The following is an 18,990-nucleotide window of genomic DNA, read 5'->3' as shown; positions in this document are numbered from 1 at the left end:
GTTGTGGTAGGACCTAAAGAGTGCAAACAGGTTGGGCCCCATTGTGCTAGGTGCTGTACAAACAGAGAAAATGACAATCCCTGCCCTGAGGCGCTTACAGTTTAAAAGAAACACTTAAGTGGACTATCACTGGGAAAGAGAAGAGGGGAAAAAAATATTTTTTGTGTTCCAGTTTGTCTGCATAGTGCAGGTGACAGAATGGTCATCTAGATGATTTCACTGTTTCTTCCGTAGTCCACAGTTTGGGGCTAGATTGTGCCTGTAGGCACAGCCCTCAGGAAGAGGCAGCATGTCACTGCTTCACTCCTGGAGCAGTCCAGTGTTATATCCTTGGGGGCAGCCAGTTTAGGAAGAAATCACTTGAGGCCAGAGAGCAGACAGCTAACAAAACCACCATTTTATTTACAGACCATAATACTCTAACTCAGTTGCCATAGCAACAGAAACCATGACAACCAAATACACAACATCCAGGGAAGGAGGTGTGACTAAGGGCAGGTCTACACTTAAAATGCTGCATTGCCGCACCTGTGGCGCTTAAGTGAAGACACTCCTACCCCGATGGGAGAGCGCTTTCCTGTTGGTGTAGATGATCCACCTCCCCGAGAGACGGTAACTATGTCGACAGAGCTTCTCTGCATGGAGGTTTCTGGTCGGTATTACTACATTGCTCAGGGGAGTGGATTTTTCACACCCTTGAGCGACGTAGTTATACTGATACAGGTCCGTAGTGCAGACCTGGCTTCAGTCACTCAATTCCTCTCTTGGTCCCCTGGGAGAAGGAATGGCTATAGGCTTATCCCAGTGACCAATGACTTCCTTGTTCATGCTAGTTGGGTTGCACTGGCTGGCACATTGAGGGGACAGAGCAAAGGTTCTGTCTATTCCCCACTGCTCTGTGCCCATTGCCTGCCCATCTAAATCCCATAAAAGGAACAAAGAATTTGTTGACCACTTCAGACAGTATTTTAATGATATTGCAATTCCTAGATATCATGAAATCTGTTACCACTAGATAGCTGCCTTAACAAATAGCCTCTAATGGATACTTAGTGCAGGAGGGAGTTTATATCATATGTTTGCCACTTGATGATAATTAAACAATAAGGATTTAGATACCAAAGCCACATTTTGAGGACTTAATCATAGACCGAACACAAACCCATTTGTGCATTTCACTCTTCTGCTGTAGGAGAAAAACCTGTCCTGTAATGCACCTTGTCTCTGAGACATATGGCACTAGCTGAAAGAAATATGTCCCTACTCCTTCTGTAGCATATCCTGCATGAAGACAATAGCTTCATCACTCAATAAAATGAAGCCTAACGCAGAGGAAAAGCAACTGGGGGGCTGAAGACTCTCTCATATTTAAAAATAAACACCAAACTATGTTTGTTCTTTAGTGTAAGAGACCGAAGTAAAAGAAAATTCACATGGGGAGAAAAAATTGAGCTGTAATTAAATTGACTAAAGAGAAATTTGCAGCTGATAATGGACTTCAGTAGCCTCTGCAAAATGATGTTTTTACAGCCTGCATTTTAGAACCATTTATATTGCTCTTGAGCGCAGCCTGTTGGGGACAGGTTTTGCTACTTTCCCCCTTTCTAGGTGGGACCATGTTGTCCTACCACTTTTATACTGGATCTTCTGAGACCAATCATGTTTGTCACCCATGAGCCTTTTTGGCCGGGAGCCTGTGCCAGTGGCTGATTGAAGTGACTCAAAAAAGAGTTTCTTTAAAACAAAGGCTTATTTATTCCTTCACCCAAAGCTACATAGCAAGCAGAGAAAAGGGTTAAAACAACAGAGAGTCCTAAATGCATATTTCCCCTTAGCTACACTTCAATCTTTTCCTTGCAAGGGTCTGTAAGCTCTCCTCAGCCCACCTGACCCCATGGCTGCCTCTCCTGCTCTGGCTGAGGGTGAGACTCCATGGCAGCTGGGAGGTGTAATGCCCAGCGAGGGTACATGTCCACACGTGACCTCTGCTTGAGCTAGCCACTAAAAACAACAGTGTGGCCATGGCAGCACTAGCTGCCCAAGCACTTACCCAAGAGGCCTGGCAGAACTGTACTCGGTGAAGACCCTGTGTCTGAGGCTGGATGTCAGCCTCAGTCAGTTGACAAATCCCTCCCTCCCGCTTCTTCCCTAGGCCAGCATCTTTAAGGTTCAGGAGCCCTTTTGCTCCTAGGCTTTTAGCCTTGGGAAGAGGAAACTGTGCCAGACTGGTGGGATCCAGCCAAGGGTATTTCCCAGTTAACAGCTGCTTCTACCCCCCATATTTCTTTTTGCCATTGTTTCCTTTCCTGTTTCTTCCCCTCTTTACAGCCTCCTTTGATTTAACTCACGTCCTGAAGACGGGCAGTATAATACTAAACAGCAGCCACTGGGCCTAAGTGACGCTCATTTAGAAAGAAAAAACAAAAGGTTAAAAATGTTTGACGGGGGAAAAATGAAGCATTGATAGCTCAACAGAGGACAGGTTCACGTTGCAGCAAGAGATTGGAACAGTAGATAATAGCAAAAACAAGGAGGAGTCCGTGTGGCACCTTAGAGACTAACATTTATTTGGGCATAAGCTTTCTCAGAACTGGAATTGATTTGTGAACTGGACACCATCAGATTAGGCCTGGATAAAGACTGGGAGTGGTTGGGCCATTACAAAACCTAAACCTAATTTCCCTAATACCAATTCCCCCCTACTGTTACTCACACCTTCTTGTCAGTGCCACAGAATTCTTTGTTGCTTTCACACCTTCTTGTCAGCTGTCTGAAATGGGCCATGCTCATTACCACGTCAAAAGTGATTTTTCCTCCCTTGGTATCCTGCTGTCAATTGAATTGTCTCGTTAGACTGACCTCACACTTGGTAAGGCAACTCCCATCTTTACATGTATTTACACCTGCTCCTGTATGTTCCACTCCATGCATCTGACGAAGTGGGTTCTAGCCTACGAAAGCTTATGCCCAAATAAATGTGTTAGTCTCTAAGGTGCCACAAGGACTCCTCATTGTTTTTGCTGATACAGACTAGCACGGCTACCACTCTGAAACCTATATAATAGCAGTTACTTAGACCCACTGGCTGCAGTTTCCTTTTTAGTTTCAGTTTCACTGGGCATCTGCAGTCCTTCTATTCCACTGGCTTCATGGATTAGGAGCCCAGGCTCCTTTCCATTCTTGGGAGTGACCAGCTACCCTTTGGCACCGTTTCTGTGCTTATCCCCCATATGGTGCAGTTTCTGCGGGGTTTGTCCTGCACCATATCGGGGTAAACCCCAAAAATGTGCAGGTCAGTGCAAAAAGCATAACCACCCTTAGAGGGCTCTCAAACTGGTTAAAGGGTACTAGGCACTGCATCAATGAGTGAGGATGCAGAGGCAGCGTTAGTGCTATTGTGGGAAGGTAGGACCCTTCACGTCGATGTCCCTGACTTTCAATCTTTTTTTGGTGTTAATTATATTGCCCTATTACTACACTGCTATTCTGCACACATTTTAAATATCTTGTGTTGGAGCCTCAGTCCTATAACAGACCCGAGTCCTGAGTAGCAAGCTGTGCACTGGTGAGCACGGCCTGGGGAAGGCATCCTCCCAACTAGCTGTGAATCTGCCCCCTGGCTTCTACCTCTGCCTTGGTGCTGGACTAGCCCCACAATATTCATTCCTCCATTCTCTCAAGGACAATGGATAGTGGATCCATGCAGTAGCTAGTCCACTTGTGTTGCCCCCGAATCGCCACTGAGGCAGGGTGCCTCAATGGAAGAGAGGCCCTGATATACCCCTTGTGCAGTGACTGAAACGCTTCACACCCCCAAACATATGCACATGAACAGCAAAGTGCACTGGTTTCTGTAGGTGTAAGGTAGCTTGTTGCTTGGTCCTTCTGCTGAGGTTACTAAGAAAGAGGCCAGTTAACGACCACTGTAGCATTTCTTCTGTGACATCACCGATTCTGTCCACGTAGGCCCAGTGGTGAGCTGCCAAAATCTTAACAACTGGTTCCCTATAAAAAATTCTGATTAGGGGGGGGGTGAGGGAGGGGCAGGGACGGGGGGAGACATATCCATGGGGCCAGGGGCCCCTGCAGGGCCTGGGCCAATTGCCCCACTTGCCCCCTCCCCTCCCCTCTGGCCAGCCCTGGAGCTTGCAGCAGGACCCCACACACACACCTTGACGGGCGTCTCAAAAAGCAGGGGCAGCAGGACAACTCCGGAGCTCAGCTGAGCTGCCCAGCTGATGGCCACGCTGCAGCTGGGGGGAAGCGGGGGAAGGGCTGGGGGAGCCTCAGCCTCCCCAGCTGGGAATCCTGGGAGCAACAGGATGGTCCGGCCCGCGGACCAGAGTTCTTTGCCCACCCCCTGGCCCTTTAACAACCGGTTCTCCACGGAGGTCTAATTTTAGCAACTGGTTCTTGGGAACCTGTGGGAACCGGCTCCAGCTCACCACTGTGTAGGCCCCTAAAAAGCGATTGGATTCCACTGAGCTTCTGCTATTACCAAGCTGGGGCCCAGTTCTCCTCTACTAAACATAAAGGTAACACTCCCATTTATTTCAACAGGAATAGGCCTCTAGTCAGAAAGATTTCAAGTTTTGAGAAATAACCTAAAATTGAGTCTCTGTTAATTTTATTCACTCAAGGCTTTTTTTTAACTTTCTTAAAAGTGTAAATGACAAGTAAATACATCCTTGCATAATACTTCACTTTAAGCCCTGCCAACTAAGCAATGATTTAAGAATTAGTTCTCTGTCAGTGATCTTATAAATCATACTTTTAAAAATCTATTCCTGTAGAATTATTGGTGGGTTGTCATGTGCATATCGCAGGAATAACAAAATGTTACTCAACAGTCAATTTTCAATCTTTATTCCAAAGACAAGTTCATTTTAAAATAACACACATTTAGGACTTGATGTTGCTTTCCTTATACACCCATAACGCCCACCGACTTATAATTTTACATACAGTTTAAGCTATCTGCAATTCAGATCTCGTTTCCAACAAAATCATCTACGAAGAGGTTAACAAGCAGGAAGGAATGGTCTTGTGGACCGATTCAGAAGATCTGGTTTCAATTCCAGGTTCTTTCACAGGGTTCCTGTGTGACCTTCGGCAGGTGACCTCATCTCTCTGGCCAATGTGTAAAAAGAAGAATGATAGTACTTCTTTTGTTCTCTCACCCTTTGTCTGTCTTGTCCATTTAGAATGCAAACATTTCAGTCTCTTATCGTATGTATGCACAGCACCTTCCACAGTGGGACCTTGATCTTGGCTGGGCCTTCAGGTGCTAAGTTAATAGAAATAATAATGAGCAGTTTCACATCTCTGGCCAAAGCTCAGACCCACTGAAGTCAGTAGCAAAATTCTCATTTGTTTCAGTAAGATAAGGATTTGGCCCAGAGTTCCTTTTGACTTCAACAGGCCAGAGCATGGGCTACATGTTTTGCAATAGCATTGTAAACTTGTTTTCTTGATTTAAATGTTTTAGCTGTCCTATAATCACCCATGCAGAAGGCAATCTCTCCTTTTATCAGCATTATTTGCATTGTTATTCATGTATCTGTGAAAGAAAATAATTGAAAAAATAGAATGGAGAGTCGCTCTGAACAAATTGCTATTCATCTTTCGCTGGCTAACTAATCATCATCTCACTGTGTTGAGCCATTGCTATAACAGCCCTTGTTTCACTTCTTAATTCTCACCAGCTTCCAGTCTAAGCTGCCATTGATTCCAGTGAGAAGCATATTCTGGCTTCCTCCCTTAGGTTGGCTAGTTTCTTGTTCAATGAAATCAGTAGGCCAACTCAGAGTAAAGTACTAATCATTATGAGCAAGGATGGCAGAATATGACCCGAGAGACCCAGCATCAAATGCTAGAATCTTTACCTACATCATAACAATAAAGTATTCACCTCATAGATTGCTATTTTTGATCAATTTTATCTAGAAAATAATGTTTGGAACAACTTTTCCTGCTTCCACTGGTTCTGGAAGGCCCAAGTTCACGAAAGCATCCCTATTTAAGAAAGCAGTTAAACGCAGGCTTATGCTTGGCCTTAAGCAAGTGGTTAGCACTCATCGATGTCAATGGGACGTAAGCACCTACTTAAAGTTAAACATGTTCAAGTGATTTTCTGAATCAGGCCCTAAGTTTTCTGCCAATGCAGTTATAGAATATAAAACTGAGAGGTTCTGGGCCTGATTCTCTTTGCTTTCCCCCTTATGCAGTCATGTATCCCTGTGTAAAGTGGATGTAAAACGTTACCTAGGTTTCAGCAAAAAGCCTACCAACCATGGTCTGATGGAGAAGTTCCTGCAAGGGTGATAGTTCCAGGGCAGTCATACCTGTCAGGAAAAGTGTCATGAAGGCGATTCCAAGTATAATCAGTGCCTGCAAAGGCATTATACACATGGCCAGGGTCACCCAGAGGCTTTAAAATGAACCACAGTTAATGTTGTGGTGCGTTAAAATAAATCAGCGTAGGTGGAGACAATAGACAGGAGAAATGTGGAGGATTAGTAAAAATGACATGAGTAATAACAGCAGCTATTGGGGGGTGACTAATGAATTCCTGCTTTAATTAAACCTAGGACCTTTCTTTTACTTTCCCAGGGGAAGAAGAAATAATCAAACTGATATTTGAAATAAACTAAACAAAAAAACCCTTGTTCTACAGTCCTCTAGTGCCGGTCCTGCCTGTCATTGTCTGCTGGTAAATAGAATAATCATAATTACTAATGACACAGAAAGTGCACATAGTTCCTGAGGATTAAAAGTTATGGATGGCCAAGGTTGAATTGACTTCCTATAAATCCTATGAGGTCCAGTGGCAGGCTGGTTTATGGACGAAACCCTTTAGCAAATGAAAAGCAGTCGCAAGGCTGCTGGCAAAATCTGCCGATTCCCATAGCTGTTGTCACACTGTCTGGACTGGCTCACAATTGTGACAGCCATCATTTCTTGCTCTGAGATTTTGGTTGTACAGCCTATAAATAATTATTAGTGAAAGTTATCAAGCACCAATGGAAATTTTTAAATGAATGAACTAGTTTGCATGTGATGGATCATTTGTAAGTTTTGATGCACTTTCTAATAAACGGGGGATTTTTCATTGCATTCAATTGTACAATCTTTCCCTCTTTCATTTATCTGATAACACAAAATGTGTTTGGGGGAAGTTAGCTCCCGAAGGCCACATGTTTAAGAGTTTTGAGGCAGGGGTTACTACAAACGGAATATTTAAAAGATTTAAATGTCAAAGCATTACACAGAAAAGCTACCAGGTATCCCAGAGGAAAAAAAGTTCTATATTTTCATTACCTCCTTGCAGTATAAATAACTGAGAAATCAAGGCCACAGCTACTATCTATTCATTATCAAAATAAGATTACTTCACAGAAGTCAGTCCTTCGGTTTAGTTTTCAGCGAAGGCAGACAGAAAAGTGCCGTGGGAAGCCATCTTTTATGACCATTGATTCATCTAACAGCTGAAGAATGCACATTCTTGATTCACTGCAGTCCTTTGTAACAAAGGTGCTAATAGCAGAGGAAAGTAATGACACGGATAAAAGAAGTTGTTTTATTATTTTTGTCCTGGGGAGACAGAGATACAAGTGTATCCTCTGAGGAAACCCATTAGTTTCATTTGATGTTTCTCTCTGTTCATAATTGATCATTTCAGCCTTGCTCATGAAGCAGCAGAGAAGATGAAGTAGGTAAGATGACTCAATATGGGCAACTTTCCCTGTCTTCTATCAGACCAATTTAATTGACGGCCAACATTCTGCTTTTGGATGAACAAAGGTTATATGGACCCAGATTCAAACTATCCCTTTTCAGGACAACACTTCAGCATGTTCTTAAGTCCCAGGGAAACCGAGATAGTTAAGCCCTGCCCTAAGTAGGGATGGATTGAAGCACACACTTAAGTGCTTTCCTATGTAGAACTGGGCAAATTATTCATAATTAATTACTTATTTCATAGATTAACTTCAACTTTTTTCCTGTTTACAAATTGTCTGTGGACAGACTGCAAAATTCTCCCTTGTGTTCCTTACACAAAGTGAGGCAGGGGTCCTGTGGAAAAAAAAGCATGTGATTACATCATTAAAGGCTGCATTGCAACGCATGTGCACAAGGAGGCAAATGAAAGTTTCACCAGAAACCTTAGTTTTGGCATTGTCTGGCTTCTAATTGCTTTAACCCCCTACGTTTTGTTTTAAAACACCCAAACTCTGAAAAAACAGCAGTGCTATCAGCTGGAACCATATTGACCCCACATGGGATAGCAGGAGGGTTGGGACGTTCAGAGCCATAACACAGACCTCTACCACTTGAACTCGCTGGTAATAATAGTAGGCTGTTATCCTGTATCACTAGAGAGGGAAGAGATATGTTTTGCCTGTGGGCATCACAGTGGTTTGTCAAACAGCAGAGAAATGTTGAGCTTTGGGAATCCTGGGTTCATTTCCAGTTTCTGTAAGGGAGTATGATCTAGTGGTTATAGACCCTTCTGCCCCATCCTCCCAGCTTGTCTCTGTCCTCTTCTTCTTCTCCATTCTCTCCTCCGCCCCCCGCAGCTCCGGTATGTCTCAGCCTCTCTTTCTGTCTCACTCACTCACTCACTACTAGCTACATTAGACCACTCTTTGGCTATCTACTGTAAACCCCCACACTTTTACACTGAACTTGTGGATGTCACCAAGTTCGGCTTGAACTAACAAGATGGTTTCCATGGTAACTAATTTTTTTTCAGAGGAAGAAAAGTGGAGTGAAACTATAAAGGTAGAGAGTGATCAAAATAATGCAACTACGTGTAATACATATACTTGAGCTATGGGTGGGATGTTACGTTTCCGTTATCATTTGCTTGAGAAGCCTGCACAACTCAGTGTGAATAACATAGACAGCCCGAACGCGCTTTAAGAGCTCATCAAAACCTTTACAGCATGTACACTGTTATAACATTAGCACACTCTTGTAGTCTGGAAACGGAACACAGGTCATCAGGACACCACTGAGTCATAATAAACATGGAATCCTATTCAGCCACATTAAAGACTACAATTGCACTTGAAACTTCCTGGGGGAAAAACCCCAAATGTAAATACATTTCTCTCCTTTAGAAGGTAAACAGGGCAGAGTTTAGCTATAATTGGAGGAGTGCACAATTATAAGCATTTTACAGACAGTAATGAGTTTGGTTCATGAGGTCATATTATGCATTATTTATAGGTATTCACTGAATATTCATGACATGAAACATATTTAAATTTATCATTGACGCCGATTTGTTTGTAACGAATATGACAATTGTGCTCAGATATATACTGTAAGAAATATATTCGTCACTTGCAGTTATTGGCTCAAGCATTCGTATAAAGAAATTTCAGCCTATGGATTATTCACAAACCATTTGTTTTGGTGATGTAACTGACTATGAGATTCATAGATTTTTAAGACCAGAAAGTCTGAGTTCCTGTATAATCGGAGCCATGGAATCTCACTCCGTTGAGCCCAATATCTTGTGATTGACTAAAGCATATCTTCCAGTCTAGATGTCAAGCGATGCAGAATCTGCCTCTTTCCTTGGTAGTTTGGTCCATGATTAATCACTCTCACTGTTAAAAATGTGTCTTCTTTATATCTGAATTTGTCTGGCGTTAACTTCCAGCCACTGGTTCTTGTTATGTCTTTCTCCAGTCAATGAAAGGGCCCATTAGTACCCAGCATTTTCGCCCTATGAAAGCACTTATACTCTGTAATCAAGTCACCTCTCAATCTTCTTTTTGATAAGATAAACAAATGGGGTTCTTTAAGGCCCTCACTGTGAAGTATTTTCTCTTGCAGTCAGCTCATTTTTGTTTCTCCTTTCTGCACCTTTTACAATTTTTCAACATCCTTTTTACAATGTGGAAACCAGAGCTGGATGTAGTACAGGTATTCCAATACTGGGCTCACCAATGCCATATACAGAGGTAAAAATCACCTCTCTCCTCCTGTTCAGTACTCCCTTTTATATAGCCGTATATATATATATATATATATATATATATATATATATATATATATATATATATACCCATTTATAGATCCTTTTTGCCACTGCAGCATACTGGGAGCTCTCATTGGTTTGTCCACTGTGATGTCATAATCCTTCCCAGAGTCACTGCTTTCTAGGATAAAAGCCCCCATTCTGTAGGTAAGGCCTACTACATTCCTTGGTCCTAGATTTATGACCTTGCATTTGCCTATACTGGGATACATTTTGTTTGAATGGGCCCAAGTGATCCAAATTCTCTGCATGACTGTCCTGTCCTGATCATTATTTACCAGCCTGACAATCTCTATGTCATTGCAATTTTTATCAGCGATTTTATATTTACGTACAGATAACTGTCAAAAATATTGAATAGCATCATGCCTCGTACAGATCCCTGCACAACCCCACAAGAAACACCCCCATTCAATGATGATTTCCCATTGACAGCTGGTTGTTGAAATCTGTCAGTTACTCATTTCTTAATCCATTTAACACGTGCTTTATTGATGTTGCCTTGTGCTAATTTTTTAATCAGACTATCATATGGGACTAAGTCAAATGCCTCACAAAACTCTATGTATATTGCTTCTACACTGTTGCCTTGATCAAGCATGCTTGTAATCGCATCAAAAAATGAAATCAGGTTTGTTTGACAAAACCTGTTCTCGTATAAAACAACATTGATTGATTGGTGTTAAATTCCCATCATTTAATTTTTTATTGATTGAATCCTGCATCCGCTTTTCCGTTCTTTTTTACTGGGATTGAAATATTTGTTCATTCTTTATGGTATACAGGGCCAGCTTTAGGCTGATTCCCCCGATTCCCTGGAATTGGGCCCCACGCCTGCACCTAAGAGGGCCCTGTGCCTTAGGTGCCTTTTTAAATTTTTTTTACATACCCGGCGGCGGTCCGGGTCTTTGGCGGCACTTTGGCGGCGGTGCGGGGGGGGGGGGGAGTGTCCTTCACTCGCTCCAGGTCTTCCGTGGCATTTCGGCAGTGGGGGGTCCAAAGCAAGTGAAGGCCCCCCTGCTTCCAAAGATCCGGACCACCGCCAGGTATTCGAATCAGGCCCCGCAGTTCCTAAAGCCCGCCCTGATGGTATATCATCAGTCTCTTAAGTCACATGTATTATTTCTGCTCCCTATCCGGATAAATAAAACTTTCTGAACAGGAGAATCAGTAGTGGCAGGTAGAGACCAATCCTGATGCCATCAAAATCAATGACAGAACTACCATTGACTTTAACGTTGCAGAAGCAGACATTCTAAGGATAATGCGTAATGTGCTTCTAGCACAGAATTTCAGATGAATCACGCGTTGTGATAAAACTCATGAGCCTTTCTGGCTTTTCATGAATAACTAGTGGTCATCTGAATATTTGTGAACAATTAACCCTGTGGCCCCAGGAATCATCTGTCACTGTGCCTCAGTGGGTCACAGCTGAGAATGCCAAATTCAGGGCAGACTGCCGAAAAATAGGGCAGATTAAACCCCAAATTGGTGGTTATTCAATCATTAGACTATACCAAGTCAGGAGCAAAAGTGAACTTCTGTCTCACCAAATTGGTTAACAAGAAGCCAAAGAGACAGTGTCCTTAGGCATTCTAGGCCTTGGCCCATCACCCAGACACTGGGCATTATGATGAGTGGTTACTGAAAACCAATTTAATCAAATATAGGGGTCTTCTAATCAATATATAACTCAGATCTTACCCAGTAATCATGCTGATGCCACTGTAACTAAAAGTTACACTGATGTAACTAAAAATTAAAGGTTTAATAATAAAAGAAAAGAAGAGAGTTATAAGTGGTTAATAGATCATATACATACCAGTGATTTTTTTTTAGTGTTTATAGATCAGGATCATAACAGTGATGGAATAAACTGCTAGCTTGCAAAAGCCTTTCTGGAGTCGTCCAAACATATTGGGGGTCATCGGTCCTTGTCCAATGCTTCCTTTTTAGAAAGCCAATCCAGGGAAATCAAGATGAAATGGAGCTGTCTCAGGTGCCTTTTTATAGCCTTTTCCATGTGCATGGAATTTTACTGTCTCAAAGCTCTCAGCCCACATGGGAAATTACTGGCCCAAGAAGGTGTCCAGGGTCACATGAGCGTATCACATGCCCTTACATGTTTTGATGACTCACAGGGGCAGCCATTGCCCATATTCTTTCTGAGGCTGTCACAGGCACGAGTTTCTTCGGGTGCTCATTGTTAGAGGGAAGTGTCCTTAATGGGCCATCGACACACAGCTGTCTAGCCATTTTATCTGGTGGGCGTTACCCAGGAATACAACACGTGTATAAGCTGTAAATTGACAGCCAAGAGTCAGAACTTTAGATGCAAAGATGGTACATAGATTTCACCAGGATAACCATATTTGATACTGTAACTTTTCCATTGACCCCGTACATGACTTATATTGCAGTGGTAGCAACAATGCTACAAATGGCCATCTTTCTCATACACAGCATCACATCGTCACAAACTGAACTCAGCACTTTGCATTGCAAACATTTCCCTGAGCAGTTATGTTATTATTCAGCCAGCCCTAGGGCTCAAGTAATGATCATATATATGAATAAGCAAGTAACACATACTCCATCAATGATTGCACAGTGAAAATCATCACATCGCCTATTATGTATAACCCAAGCAAGAGCTAGTTATTTTCTATGGAAAATTAAGCACAGTTTAGCATAAACAACCAATAATGTGTGCAGTTGACGTTTTCTGTTTTTGTTTCAGCCCTATGTTCAACTTGTTAGACTCAATGTACTGAAGGAGTGTTAGCGAGAAGCTTTCTGACAGGTTTGTTTCTCATTTGTCTGTGAATATACTGATGCGTTGTTGTGCATTGCAGATGGCTTCTAGTGCGCACTTCTGTACATACAGCTCTGAGCACCACGAGGGTACCACATGTTCAACAAGGAGGATAAAAGCATGTGATAGCTGCCTCCTTCACTGATCACTGTCCAACTTGTAATCATCCTGGGCTTACATAGCAGGTCGGTGGTTAAGGCCAAGCCTACACTACGAAGTTTTGTTGGTGCAGTCGGCATCATAAAAAAGCCACACCCCGTAGCCAGCATTGCTGTAGCCCTTAATTGAAGATGCTCCTGTGATGATGGGAGAATGTCAGCATAGATAATCCAGATCCCTGAGAGGCGGTGGCTCTGTCATTGGGAGAATCTCTCCCTTCAACACAGCACTGTCTACAAAGGGGTTTAATGTTGGTATAACTACATTGCTCAAAGGTGTGAATTTTTCACATCTGTGAGTGACATAATTATACCACTCTAGGTCTGTAGTATAGACCTGGCCTATGTGAACAGAAAAACGCTTTCTGTCGGCATCAGCTATGTTTACTTTAGGGTTTAGCTATACTGACAAAGCACTTGCAGTGTAGACAAGACCTTAGTCAGGAACAGAACCCAGATTTCAAGTCCCGTGATCTGGCCCCCTTCTGCTTTCATTTAAACATGGACCCAGAAGTTATTTTGCAGCACTGACCGTGCTGCGCATTTACTGGGGACGCTTGGCCCCCCAATTGGTAAATCAGTTTGTAAAGTGTTTTGAGTTCCTTTCAGAAGAAAACTGTGTATAATTACAAGTCATTAGCATAACAAAATTTGAAAAATGAAATAAAAAATAACCTTCTATCCCTGTGATGAATCAGTCCAATTATCGGTAACACATAAGTATGCTCCCGCCCCGCTCCTGCAGGATTGCTGAGGTATTAGTGACTGTTGTTTATTGTACAGCATCCATCGTGGTTCACAAATCATTATAAAGTTGATCTCTGGATATAATTATACATGACTCAACACGGGTATGAAAGGGAACGCTATCTCGTTGAGCAAAGAAGAAACGGCACTAATAGACATGGGACTGTGATAAAATGTACAGAAGGCCACTAGAAAATGTTCACAGGATGGGGAAAAAATTTCCTACTCCACTCTAATATTGGTGAGGACGCTTTTATGCCATAAGATGAGCGTCCACATGCAGATTTACTCCAAAATACCCAAAGGGTGTGAATGAGACCAAACTGGGTGCTATCCGTGTGAGTCTGCGTGTAGACCAGCTCATAGGGCCTCATTCTGATTTCTGTCACTCGCAGTGTTACACGTGTAATTCCAGTGACTTCACTGGAGTTACTTCTGATCTACACCAGCCTTAGTCAGGCCTACTAGGCCTGGTCTTCTGCTCTGTTACACTGGTGTAATGGAGTAGAAAATCAGGCCTGGTGCTGCTAACCTGCCAACCCATTCACAGGTATTCACTGTGAAAGTCACCTTCCTTTTCTGTCACTGACCGTATCAACCAAGGTCCTCTCTCTACTTACATTTCTGCTGTCATTTCTACCTACTCCATTTGCTCCCTGCACCTCTCCTAGTCCTCTTGCTTAACTGCACCTCTATTTTCATTCTTGGTTTCTTGTTACCCTGTACCTGTCATGTTACTCTATACCTGGAATAATCTCCCACTTGCCAAACTTCTCATGGTAAAACCCACATTTTCCAGGAATGCTTTCATCACCTTTTCCCTACTGCATTAATATCTCCCTGCTTTCCTGTCGCTGGAATGCCCTCCATATTGTCTTCTATTTGTTTTCCATTTACCTTAGACTGGCAAACTATCAGCGCATGAAATGTGTCGTACTGTATGTTTGTAAAGCACCATATCAATCTCTGGCCAATTATATACAGTGTAAGAATAATAAAATAATAATTATTCCCTTTAATATTCTAAACATCAGAAAGCTTCTAGATTGTCCCATTATTTCCAAAACAATATACTTAAGTGGCATCTCAGTTTTGGCCAATGAGTGTCAAGAAGCATTTTCCTTCATTTATATCCTTCATGCACTAGGTGTCTCTGTGTGTTGTGTAGAGTTCCAAACTGTGTGTGATACTGGTAAAGAAGAGAGACAAAGCTGGAACTCAAGATGTATGGACATTTGTTCATTTGTGTGTGTAGCTGTAGTCATTTTGTTTAATGTATCCTGTTTAAGATCATAATGCTGTATATAGTATTACAGTAAGGATTGATGTATAGAGCAAATGGATATAACAGTAGTGCTCAGGGTGCATGTACAAAGTGAAAAAAAAGACCCAGGGCAATGAGTCTCAGCATCTGGGTCAACGGAGTCATGCTCATGCTGTGGAGCAAAAAATAGCGGTTTAGACATTCGGGCTCAGACTTGAGCCCAAGCTCTGAAACCCAGTGGTGGGGGGAAGATCTCAGAGCCTGATCTTCAGCGCAAGCCTAAATGTCTGCATTGCTATTTTTAGCTCTGCAGCACAAGCTCAAAGCCCCAACAAGTTGACCCAGGCTCTGAGACTCGCTGCTGTGGTGGGTTTTTTTTTTCTGCTTAGATGTGCTCTTTGGCTTCTTGGAAACTCATGTATTCCCATGTCTCCTGCATAAACTCATTACAACCAGCATGAGATCTACTGGCACCTTTGCTGAGCATGCTAGTTCCTGGAATTTCGAACATATTCAATGAACAGCTTGTTGGCCTCGCAGTGGTAAAGTCGTGACATAAATACGCTGATGCTTGTTATGGAAAAAATGTATCTCAACAAAAGGGACAGGATAGCAGGGTGTCTTGAGTAGCTCACAAGCCCGAGTGCCAACCTCAGGGCAGACTGGCCAGGAACAGGGCACAAAGCTCAAACTGGTTATTTGTTCTATAATTAGATTTCACCCACACAGTAACAAATGTAAACTCCTCAAGCTGTAACAGCCTTAACATGGAGTCACAGAGAGTCCCCTTGGGCACTCCGGCCTCTCTCGCCACGCAGGCAAGCCTGCCTTTTCAACAGATGGTCCCTTACACCAAAAATCACAACAATATGCAGGTTATTTCCAGTCCCAAAGGACAAAGGCAGTTGTACCTTAGAGATCGCATACCAAAGACAACGCTACTAGCCAGTCCTGTAATAAACTAACTAAAGATTTGTTATCTAGGAAAAAGAAACTAGAAAGTTATGTACAAGGTTAAAGCAGGTAAACAAACACATGAGCTACAGGCCTAGGTTTCAAAAGGTAATAAATGTTGCTGTAATATGCAAGCTCTGTATGTCCTTTAGGGCTAACCCAAGCTAAGCAGCTTGGGGATCCCTTGCTTATGCTTAGAAATATTGCCCTCTCCAAATTCCAAGCAGCATAATGCTACAGTTCCTTCTCATTAGGCAATTTTATTCTCTTCCCCTAGAGCTCAAGTTGATGGGATGAATTCACGTGCAGGTCCCCTCTTCATGGATCAATCAACAAGGTCTTTGTCCTCTGATGTTTCACAATGGCTCATTTGGTTTCAATGGATCCTCTTGTGGGCAGGACCTAACAGCGTTTTACACCAATTAATGCTTCTTTCCTGTTTGGTGAGTTACAGGTACAGGAGTTTACAAGGCAACCACTCAGTAGAACTTTATGCCATGGGTTACAGATGTTATAAGTGAGATCAGTATGTACAACATCCTACAAGCATTTCATCATGTCTAAACACTTAACTCATTCGTATCAACTTAACAGCTATTTTAACAATGCTAACACACAGGGGAGCCGGACTGGTTTCCAGCTATGCATCTGTCAGTGTTCAGTGAGGCCTAGGGTCCTTAGCATGAGCTGGCACCCGGTCTGCCAGTGTCACACAGCACAACTTATGTTTTGCATTAAATAGCCCAAAACAATTATTGATACATTCAGACAGAATCAGGTTAGTTGCAGCAGAAATATATTAGTGCTAATCATACAACGCATGAATAGAGCAGAAATATTTGTATAGTTCTCTTAACTCATTTCACAGTGTCTCCTGGCGTAAGACAAGCATGCTCATCAACATCATAGTGATTATGTGTTCCAAGACCCCTGGAGAGTTGTTAGATATAATTGCCTATAAAAATACTATTTACAGTTTGCTACTTATTGAGTTAAAATGGCAAGTTTTCTTTCCCTCCCCACTCCCACAATAAACTAGAATTTGTTCAAAATGATCTTGCTTTCTCACATGTTCCCGCATACACACTATTATAATAATAATAGAGATGCCACATTGCCCCATCTGCACTGACGGTAGCCAGGTTGCATTGCAGCACAATTTAGATAGGTGACTTGCTGTTCCTTTGTCTTTGACCACGTACTTCGTCTATAACCTCATTTTTTATTTTGCTTCCCTTTAGGTCAAAAGTCTGGAGGCTTATTTTACTCTCACACCACCATTTTACATGGGTCTGACTCTACTGGCATCACCAGATTTGCACCTTTGTCACTCACTGCAGCCTGAAAAGATGGGAAAACGTTCCCCCAAGCCTCACAGCTTCAGTCATGGTTAAATCAGAATACTAATCCATCTGACAAAAATACACTGGTCCTCTGGATTTTCTGAGATGTCAGCTATGGCCTGTGTGCATAATGGCCAATATGCCAGGGGGTATTTAAAGTGTAGAGTAATGACATTAAATCAGGTCTCAAAGAGAAGGTGAAAAGAATACTCTTCTACCATGACTCAACTGAATTATTTATTTTAAATAAAAACGACCATGGTAATCTCACGATCATGGATCCTCCACCAGTATAAACCAGTGCAGTGCCAATGAAGTACATGCAAATAACGAGCTGGCACAGCGTTACTTTCATCCTCTAGCTGGTGTCAATGCTTCCCATACACTGGGGGTGACTCCTCAGCTGGTGTAAAGCAGTGCTAGGCTGAGGCCAAAAGGCTTGGCAAGGGCTGGCACCTGGTCTGCCAGCATAACAATCCTAACAGGACTTCTGCCTGACTAAGGAATATATGTTGAGGTTTTAGATAGAAAAATCGGATGACAACAAGCTTTGTTGCAAAATAGAGTCATTGCTTCTGTTAATCTTGTGCCAGGAATAACACAAGAAGACTCCTCCTGGGTGGTATTTAATACCGCTTTTTCCAGTATCTGTTAGAACTGGGCCGTAATGGGGGAGGGAAGAAGTTAAGTGGATGGTTCAGAACCTTCAGAAAAGTTAATGGCAGGTTCAGGTCTGGCACTGCTCAAAAGTTTATTTTGGGGGAGGGCGGGGAGTGTCAGAAATGGAAGAGTCACTTCTCTAAAATGTAATGTGCATTTGTAATTTGGCAAGTAATCGTTTATTTTAAAGCATTGCTATGTACTCAGAGGGTATCTACGTTCTTTATGCCACCTGCATTTTTTTTATTTACTTTTAGCAATAAATAATCTTCCTGGTTTCTCCAATTCGCTAGTTCAACTTCCATTGCATTTGTTACATAGCTTTGATGGCTTTTCTTGCATCTTTTATTCACTCCTTCACTGTGTTGACCTCTGTGATGTTTCTCAGGCAAATAGGCAGAGATGAAGGTAGGATTTAGCTATTACTGACAGTCAAATAGCTTCTTTTTTTCAAGACTAGGGTTCCAACATGATAATTGACGTCAATCAGCTTTCTTGCTCTTATAAGTCGCTTTCTCACAGTCTGTATCTTTCTGCCTCCTTGTTTTAATGATCTTGCTGTTTCACACAAGTCTTCATGAACACTTCAAAGATGGTCTCAGCCGTACTAACCTAAGGATATTGGGACTAAATTCACGGATTTATGTGGGTAGCCAATTCTATTGTCCCAATGAAGCTTACTGTAACCACCCCCCCCCTACAATATCTAATTTTTACCCTCTCTTCATGAGATTTATCACAATTCCCTTGGGTACCAGTCTCTGCCTTGGACAAATGCACCAGTCTTTAGTTCCAATGTCAGTCCAAGCTATCCCTTGCTGTGAAACCCATTTAAATACATTTTGCTGAGGTGCTTGAATGTAACTGAAAGTTCATGCTTGCTATACACACATGATTCAGAGACTGGTTAAAACATAGGGATTGTCACACTTAATCAGACCATGGTCCATCTAGTCTGTTATCCTGCCGAATACCAGATGCCTTAGTAAGGTGCA

General features: G+C 42.4%; 1 long non-coding RNA gene across 2 annotated transcripts; it reads left to right on the top strand.

Moving 5' to 3' along the window:
- Positions 1–505: 505 nt before the first annotated feature.
- Positions 506–17,663, top strand: LOC120374258. 2 transcript variants are annotated; one of them, XR_005585963.1, is made up of 4 exons: positions 11,947–12,053; positions 12,795–12,857; positions 16,270–16,435; positions 17,234–17,663. It is a non-coding gene; the product is annotated as an uncharacterized LOC120374258 (long non-coding RNA). The 2 variants fall into 2 exon arrangements; XR_005585964.1 differs by lacking the exons at positions 11,947–12,053; positions 12,795–12,857 and adding an exon at positions 506–612.
- The last annotated feature ends 1,327 nt before the right edge of the window (positions 17,664–18,990 follow it).

Source organism: Mauremys reevesii, linkage group 11 (assembly GCF_016161935.1).
Source record: "Mauremys reevesii isolate NIE-2019 linkage group 11, ASM1616193v1, whole genome shotgun sequence".
In the NCBI taxonomy this organism is placed as follows: Eukaryota; Metazoa; Chordata; order Testudines; family Geoemydidae; genus Mauremys; species Mauremys reevesii.
Note: the sequence above shows the minus strand (reverse complement) of the source record. Positions and strands in the feature narration are given on the sequence as shown.